This window comes from Salvelinus namaycush, unplaced genomic scaffold (assembly GCF_016432855.1).
Source record: "Salvelinus namaycush isolate Seneca unplaced genomic scaffold, SaNama_1.0 Scaffold456, whole genome shotgun sequence".
Classification (NCBI taxonomy): Eukaryota; Metazoa; Chordata; class Actinopteri; order Salmoniformes; family Salmonidae; genus Salvelinus; species Salvelinus namaycush.
In genome coordinates this window covers 141766-151273 of record NW_024061149.1, presented here as the reverse complement: position 1 = coordinate 151273, position 9508 = coordinate 141766, and the positions used below count along the sequence as shown (strand labels likewise).

The following is a 9508-nucleotide window of genomic DNA, read 5'->3' as shown; positions in this document are numbered from 1 at the left end:
CTAAGTCGAAACAGCACCCCCTATATTCTCAAGAGGTTAAAGTATAATCAATGTTTAGTTCAGGCCTCTTCAACCCTGTTCATGGAGAGCTACCCTCCTGTAGGTTTTTGCTCCAACCCCAGTTGTAACTAACCTGATTCAGTTTATCAACCAGCTAATTAATCAGGTGTGCTAGATTAGGATTGTATTGAAAACCTAAAGGACCGTATCTCTCCAGGAACAGTGTCACGCCCTGGCTATAGAGGTTTTTTATTCTCTATTTTGGTTAGGCCAGGGTGTGACTAGGGTGGACAGTCTATGTTCTTTTTTCTATGTTGTTGGTTTTCTATGTGTTTGGCCTGGTGTGGTTCCCAATCAGAGGCAGCTGTCTGGTAGCCTGTTTTCCCACTTTGTGTTGTGGGTGATTATTTTCTGTTTAGTGTGTGTTGCACCTGACGGAGCTGTTTTCGGTTGTCACTTTGTTGTTTTTGCTTTTTAGTGTTCAGTTTCGATTAAACATGACGAACACTTACCACGCTGCGTTTTGGTCTTCACCTTCTTCCAACGACAGCCGTGACAAAATCACCAACCAACCAAGGACCAAGCAGCGTGGTATTGAGCAGCAGCGTTATCTGGACTCATGGACATGGGAGGAGATTTTGGACAGTAAGGGATCCTGGGCACAGGCTGGGGAATATCGCCGCCCCAAGGAAGAACTGGAGGCAGCTAAAGCTGAGGAGTTAGCACGGCAGCGCGACAGGCACGAGAGTCAGCCCCAAAACATTTTTTTGGGGGGGGAACACGGGGAGATTGGCGGAGTCAGGTGATAGACCTGAGCCAACTCCCCGTGCTTACCGGAAGAAGCGCAGTACTGGTCAGGCACCGTGTTATGCGGTCAAGCGCACGGTGTCACCAGTACGCGCTCATAGCCCGGAGCGCTATAGGCCAGCCCCTCGCAAGTGCCATGCGAGAGTGGGCATCCAGCCAGGGTGTGTTGTGCCGGCTCAGCGTGTCTGGTCTCCGGTACACCGTTTCGGCCCAGGGTATCCTGCGCCGGCTCTGCGTGCTGTGTCTCCGGGGCGCTGGGAGGGTGCAGTGCGTCCTATGCTTGCGCTCCGCCCGTGCCGGGCGAATGTGGGCATTGAGCCTAAGGGAGAGGTGCGAGTAGTATGCACCAGATCTCCAGTGCTCCCCCACAGCCCGGTTCAACCTGTGCCTGCACTCTGGAGGGTCCGGGCTAAAGTGGTCATCCAGCCTGGAGGAGTGGTGCCAAGGCTACGCACCAGAGCTCCAGTGCTCCCCCACAGCCCGGTCCATCCGGTGCCTCCTCCACACACCAGGCCTCCTGTAGGTCTCCCCAGCCTGGTGAGTCCTGTGGCAGCCCCACGCACCAGGCTGTCTCTCCGTCTCCTCCCTCCAGGTTCTCTCTCCTGTCCGGTACTGTCACGCCCTGGCTATTGAGGTTTTTTATTCTCTATTTTGGTTAGGCCAGGGTGTGACTAGGGTGGGCAGTCTATGTTCTTTTTTCTATGTTGTTGATTTTCTATATGTTTGGCCTGGTGTGGTTCCCAATCAGAGGCAGCTGTCTATCGTTGTCTCTGATTGGGAGCCATACTTAGGTATCCTGTTTTCCCATTTTGTGTTGTGGGTGATTATTTTCTGTTTAGTGTGTGTTGCATCTGACGGAGCTGTTTCGGTTGTCACTTTGTTGTTTTTGCTTTTTAGTGTTCAGTTTCGATTAAACATGACGAACACTTACCACGCTGCGTTTTGGTCTTCACCTACTTCCGACGACAGCCGTGACAAACAGGTTTGGAGAGCCCTGCTTTAGGTTGATGGGGTTCACCTTGGGGTCATGATAGGTGCTGCACCAAATGTTTGATGTATTATAATAATTGATTATGCTTATGTTGTATTAATAGAAGGGGAAGGGCTATAAGACTCCTCCCCCACTACATTTATTGGGTCCTAGACTACAGATTAGCAATATATATATATTCATTATAAGGTTTAATATTGTTCCACTATTCCTTTCTAGTCTCTGCCTCTTATAAAGAAACGGTCTGAGAGTTATTGCAGTCAAAACAGAGTGTCTGTGAGAAAGCGCCACAAGGCTAAAAGAGATTCATAGACACAGAACCCTGCAGGGGGGTGAAAGAGATAAGAGACTAGTCAGACATACCACTATAAATCAACTTGGGGAGTGGACATTTACTCCTGAGCCTTTAGATAACTCTGAAACTATTGTTTGTATAGCTGTGCATGCATGGGCTTGGTCTCATGAGTAGAAGGTAATGACGTAGGCAGTGACATCACTAGGGGTTGACTGCAAGCATAATAAAATAACTTGGACCGTTTACTATTTTGCAGAACTTACTCGGAAACATGCGTGCTATGTTCCCGTTGTCAACTTCTGTCTGCAATTGCATTAATAAAGGTTTTTGATTGATTTACTTAAAGATATTGTCTGAATGCTAATTTCACCAATGAGCCAATGATTGACAAGGAACAACGAACGAACCCCAACAAGGTGTAGACTACTAACTGTACAAGTGAGAAAATCTATGTGGGCTATTATGTTCAGTGGGAGGCTAATGTTTTAATCTTGTCCAACAGGTATCACCTGCCAAGATACCTGAGAGGAGACTGAAACGCTACTTAAAGAAGTTGAATAGGAAGGTTCTGAGAAAAATTGTGAGTTTGTTTTCAGATGGCAACGTGTTTAATACATGGAATGAAATGAATATAAACTTGGCTCAACATGAGCAGTTTTGAAACACTTTTGTGCTCTGGGGCTATATGTATTAAGCATCTCAGAGAAGAATATAGCTTATCCTGTAATTATTATTTTGTTTTCTTCTGCATCAGGTCTCCTCTGTCCTTATTTATAGTGATCTAAAAGACAATACTGATCCTAAATCAGCACTAATACTCTGAGAATCTTAATTTATAATTATAATAATAATTATTATTATTATATACTGCACCAGGCCTTTCTTTGTTGTTCAAGACAATATGATCATTATAATGGCCAGAAAGTCCACACCACTAATATTGACATTTTCTTTTGTTTTTCAGAACTACAGTCCACAGTCTTGGGAGCTCATCAGGAAAGAGACGAAACGTCATCTGCAATGATTGGTATGCCCTTACCAGTTTATATACAATAATGTGGAACCCTGTTAGTCTCTTTATTATATTTAGATCCATAAATTATTGTTTTCTTATTATCATAAATTAATATTTATGTTTTGCATTTCCTTTTTGTACATGTGTTGAATAGAACTGTATTGCCTGTCTACTTGTAAAACCTGTGGAAAAAAATAATCTTTAAAATGTGAATAAAAATGTATTTTGTATAAAATCTCCAAATTTCGTTCTTGTCTAAAACCAATGAGAGTGGATTTATCTAACCATCTGAGGGGATGCAGATTAAACTCGTTGCTGATCGTCAGTCACGTGATAATTCTACTTTAAGTTTATACACCACATGACCAAAAGGATGTGGACACCTGCTAATCGAACATCTTATTTCCCCCTTTGCTGCTATAACAGCCTCCAATCTTAAGGGGAGGCTTTCCACTAGATATTGGAACATTGCTGTGGGGACTTCCATTCAGCCACAAACATTAGTGAGGCTGGGCACAGATGTTGGACATTTAGGCCTGGCTCGCAGTCGGCATTCCAATTCATCTCAAATGTGTTCTATAGGGTTGAGATCAGGGCTCTGTGCAGGCCAGTAAAGTTCTTACACGCCGACCTTGACAAACCATTTCTGTATGGACCTTGCTTTATGCACGGGGGCATTGTCATGCTGAAACAGGAAAGAGCCTTCCCCAAACTGTTGTGTGGTGGACGTTGTGTGGTGGATATTATAAAATAAGTATTTGCTGGAGTCCAAGTCAAGCTAAGATTTTTTATTTCTCTGAGCTCAGAGGGAATAACAGATTTACACTGCACAGTGTAGGCAGTCTGAATTCCGAAGCAATGAGTGATGAGCACATATCTTTATAGTTTCCTGTTCTTGGGTGGGACTTTATCTATACAAGGACACAGGTGCAAGCTGGTTTGCAACACAGGATGATACTCCCAAGAATAGGACATGATAATTGGAAAGTTTCGCACAATTTTACAAGGTTAGTCACATACTCAGTTGTGTGGACACACAATTAAAATGTCCCATTACAGTTGGAAGCAAAGAATCCTCTAGAATGTCATTCATTATATGTTGTAGTGTTACGATTTCCCTTCACTGGAAGTAAGAGGCCTAGCCCAAACCATGAAAAACAACCCCCGATCATTATACCTCCTCCACCAAACTTTACAGTTGCCACTATGCATTCGGGCAGGTAGTGTTCTTCTACCATCCGCTAAATCCGGATTTGTCTGTCGGACTGCCAGATGGTGAAGCATGATTCATCACTCCATAAAACGTGTTTCTTCTGCTCCAGAGTCCAATGGCAGCAAGCTTTACACCACTCCAGCCATCACTTGGCATTGTGCATGGTGATATTAGGCTTGTGTGTGGCTGCTGGGCCATGGAAACCCATTTCATGAAGCTCCCGACAAACAGTTATTGAGTGGACGTTGCTTCCAGAGGCAGTTTGGAACTTGGTAGTGAGTGTTGCAACCGAGGACAGACAATTGTTTTATACGACGCCCTTCATCACTCGGTGGTCCTGTTCTGTGAGCTTGTATGGCCTATCACTTCGCGGCTGAGCAGTTGTTGCTCTTAGACGTTTCCACTTCACAATAACAGCACTTACAGTTGACCGTGGCCGACCTAGCAGGTGCAGAAATTTGACGAACTGATTTGTTGGAAAGGTTGCATCCTATGATGGTGCCACGTTGAAAGTCACTGAGCTCTTCAGTAAGGCCATTATATTGCCAGTGTTTGTCTGTGGAGATTGCATGGTGGTGTGCTCGATTTTATACACCTGTCAGCAACTGGTGTGGCTGAAATAGCCGAGTCCACTAAATTGATGGCGTGTCCACATACTATTGAATATATAGTGTATATTATTTTTGTTTTGTTTCTTTGTGTAATTTCTTTTTAATGTGTTTTTGTACTATGTGGGGGTTATTGTTTTTCTTGTTTGTTTTTATGTGTCAATCACACTGGGGCAGCGGGCTGAAGGGGAGATCTGGGTGAGGAGTAGAGGATCATTTGGGGGACCAGGAACTTTTAGCTCCCATTTGCCATTGTGGGATGTTTATTTATAAAGACTTTCCATTGTATTAAACACCTTACTGTATGTCTTACTATAATTGGGGGGGAAATAAGAAAAAAGACAAAGAATGAAAACATGGAAAAAGAGACAAAAAAACAAACAATACTTTCAACAGATAATAGTTTAGTCCCCCTAACGAGGTGGAGGGCAAAACATATAAATAATAATTGATTTAGCTTAGTGATATATCAAAAAGAAATATAACTTTTAAGTGGCATCCTAATACAGTATCTCTCAATGAATAAATTAGGTCAATTCCTTTATGACTTTAGAAAAAAATATGTATTACATAGGGCTACGAGGCAGGCCACAGTCCTTTCATAAAACTTGGAATTCCTGGATAGAATAGATTCTAATGGAGACAAAACGTTCTACAAAACGCTACTTTAGCAAAATGAAGCAACTTCTATAGCAAAAGGTTAAAATAACACTGAAGCCTAATGGTTTTATATGAATCCCTTTTTCGTTGTTACATTTACTCATTTCAATTTATTGTGTGGTTTTATCGTTTCAGGAAAACAGTTATTGTACTTGGGCGGTTGTTCGAAATGAAATCCTGTGGATATTCAATAAATCAATCAAATGTATTTATAAAGCTCTTTACACATCAATCAGCACGTCACAAAATGCTATACATAAACCCAGCCTAAAACCCCAAACAGCAAGCATATTGAAGAACTTACAGATTCTACTCGAGTCTATGCACTACAAACTAGAGGATGTAATATATTTATTTTAAACATGACTGCAGGCTGCGAAATAAACCTGTTGACCCATTTAACAACATTTGTAATTAACTGACTGCACAAATACAGTGAAATTCATCTCAAGTTTGAAAATAATCATTAATTTGTTGAAAGGCCAACAATCTTGAACAATCAATGCCATGATCAGATAGTTCATTGTTACATGGTAACCTAATATAAAGACTTAACATAAAAACTGCATAATCAGAAACCTACACCTCCAATTAACGTCGTAGTCATCATCGTCATATGATTCTATTCTGAATGGGATTTTCATGGTTAAATAAAAGTTTAGAAAAATAGAGCTATAACCTCATTAGCGTCATCATCATTCACATTCGGTCAAATTCACACATCATCGTCAAGGCTAATTTAGGGCATATACTTTTGAAACATAATGAACCTAACTTTAAAAAGACCCCTTGATTTACCGAATCAATTTAATAAGAATGAAGCGCATAAGAAAAAGGAAAAGTAATTCCCCTGCATGCTGGCAATACCACCGCAATACCACCGCACATTACTCTCGATTTTAGAGGCGGCGGCTTTTGTCTTCATTCAACACTACCAGTCACTCTATTAATAAAATGTGTTTTTATTTAAAAGATTTGCAATATTAAAACTGTACAGTAATGCTTCATATTGCACTACCTGATTAAAAGATTCGACAACAGATTAAATGTGTGAGCAAAAAATTATCTCCGTGCTACTCCTATCAAAAAACGTTTCTACACAAGAATCTGAAAAATGTGGTGTGCAATGTCCAAAACTACAGCATATTTATGTTGAACATAGCCCTCATTTCATAGGAAGATCCCCGTACCATTGTATTATAGAAATAAAAATCAGCCATTGTTTTCTTAGTATTTAATATTCAACATGTCCTACATTTTAACACCTGCTGAATATGTTAGCATGAAATGCATTGCTCCAATGCAATTCTCTACATATGAAAACTGTTAACTTGATAGGCAACATTTTCTGATTAGTTTTACAAAGCATAATTAATAATCACCCGCTGAAAATTGGGGCTTATAAAGGGAAGCGAAAGCCTGAACTACGAAACCCTTCTTCACCACAAAGGGATTTGACACCTTTACGTAGCGATACTGTGTTATATAAAATGGGCAACTTCAACAGTCTAGGTATCATATCAATCAAGATTAAGATAATCCGTCTTTATTCATTTTTAATAGCTGTTCCGTTCAACTCTTATAAAGAAAACATGGCTGTATTGAAATGGTTGAGCATTTGCCTGACTCTGTTCTGCCAAGGCACAGCAGCATCAACACCTTGCAACTGGACGCAGTTTAGGTTGGGGAAGCTGAACGACGTGAGCATAGACCTGCTCTCAGATATGTGAGGAATTTATACTGCACCAGTCCGCTATTGGTGTGCGCAAATTGATGCGCAAAATTCGCAATGATATTCAAATTTCTATTTTGCATTATAGCACATTTTATTGTTAAGCAATGCTTTCACGTTTGAACAACATTGTTTCATTTAAGGTTACTATCACAATATAGTTTACTTCTTGATATTGATATGAATTCTATTCAGGGTGGACTCTTTCCACTTAAGTGTGCAGAAGAAACGTCGAACTGTTTCCAGAGGATGTTTACAAGAACACAGAGGTGGATACACTTCAGTATTTTGATAAACTAAAGTACTGTATATTAAAGTACAGTATAGTAAATTGGAAGTTTAACCACTTCTTTAACACCCAATGCCTAAAACCTGTTTTATTTTATCCAGGGTGAGGACGTCTCTGTGGTTGCATTAGAGGCTATGCGATATGTGGACCAATTATATAACAACAGTCTGACGTCTGTCACGTGGAACAAAACAAAACTTAAACTGTTCCAAAACGTCATATATCGTCAAGTTCAAAACTTAGAGTTATGTGTAAGTATGATCCCTCTTGTGTAGTCTATAGGTTATACGCTGAGTGTACAAAACATTAGGAAGACCGGCACTTTCCATGACACAGACTGGCCAGCTGAATCCAGGTGAAGCAATGATCCCTCACTTGTTAGATCCACTCCTATTGGTGTGGAGGAAGCCTTGACATTTGAGACATGGATTGTGTACTGTGCCATTCGAGGGTGAATGGGCAAGACAAAATATGTAAGTGTCTTTCACGGGAGTATGCTAGTAGGTGCCAGGCGCACCAGTTTGAATGTGTCAAGAACTGCAACGCCGCTGGCTTTTTCATGCTCAACAGTTTCCTTTGTGTATGAAGAATGGTCCACCACCCAAAGGACATCCAGCCAACATGACACAACTGTGGGAAGTATTGGAGTCAACTGGGCCACTATCGCTGTGGAACACATGCCCTGACGAATTTAGGCTGTTCTGGGGTAGAACGGGGTGCAACCCAATGTTAGGAACGTGTTACTAATGTGGTGTACACTCAGTGTATTTTGGGGGCAGACAATCGTGGGCATTGGTATTTACATAATTTATACACTACAAATATTTTTGTATTGTAATATTTTTTTATATATTTTCATAACCGTCTCATCAAACAGAATTAATGCACTCACCAGCATTTTATATTGTCTCCAGGTCGTAGGTGGTGTTTGGAAATCCTCTGGAGATGGAGGCTCGGTTACTCTGAAAACATATTTCAACAAGCTGAACACCGTCTTGAAAGACAAGGTGGGTCCAATATCAAATGTCCTCAAATAGAGTCTAAATTAATCTGAGCAAAAGTTATAGATCACCACAAATAGGACGCATTTCAATGCCACAACTCACATATGAAACTTGGAATTGCCAAGTGCCGTTTTTATGTCGATGGATGCGTTGGATCAACAACACCTGCAGTGGTTGAGTTGACTTAAATAAAATGTATATCTTGTACCCTCTCCAGGAACACAGCGCATGCGCATGGGAGATTGTGCGAAAGGAGATTCGCGAAAACTTGGTGCAGTTCAAGAAATTCATTGACAGCAGAGTCAAGCCGTGAGGAGAACCACAGAATCATCATTGGAGACGTAACATATTCCTCAGGCTGGCTAACAGATTGATGGCTGATATATATACTGACTGACTGACTGGCCGGCTGCTAGATTGACTGAATGACTGATTTATTTATTTATATATATTGGTAGACTGATATTATGTGTACACTATGTTTATTTATTCGTGTTTTATTTATAATACAATTTAATAAAAATTCATACAACTATCTCATATTGTTTTCATTCACTTATATAATGAATTCATTTTTTTATAGACTGACTTTCTAAAGGTGAACTCTGCAACCCAAACAAAACCAAAGCACACTCAACCACTATTTTTGTAAATAGCTGAGAGATGGGGTTGAAAAAAAGAACCACTGTCACAGAACTATGGATGCAAGGAAGGATTATCCAAGAAATCACAATACTAGTTTTATCTACATTTTGAAGATATACAGAGGTTGTTAATATTTGCATTGTTTCAACCAATGGTGTAAAACACGTTGGCACGTTGGTTTGTTGTGTTGCAACACAGTCTCACACTCAATTCGTGCAAATATGTACGAAAAGTTTTTTGCATATTTCA

At 40.7% G+C, this 9508-nt stretch overlaps 1 pseudogene; it reads left to right on the top strand.

Annotated features, from left to right (window-relative positions):
- Positions 1-7181: 7181 nt before the first annotated feature.
- LOC120041378 lies at positions 7182-8927 on the top strand (annotated as a pseudogene).
- The last annotated feature ends 581 nt before the right edge of the window (positions 8928-9508 follow it).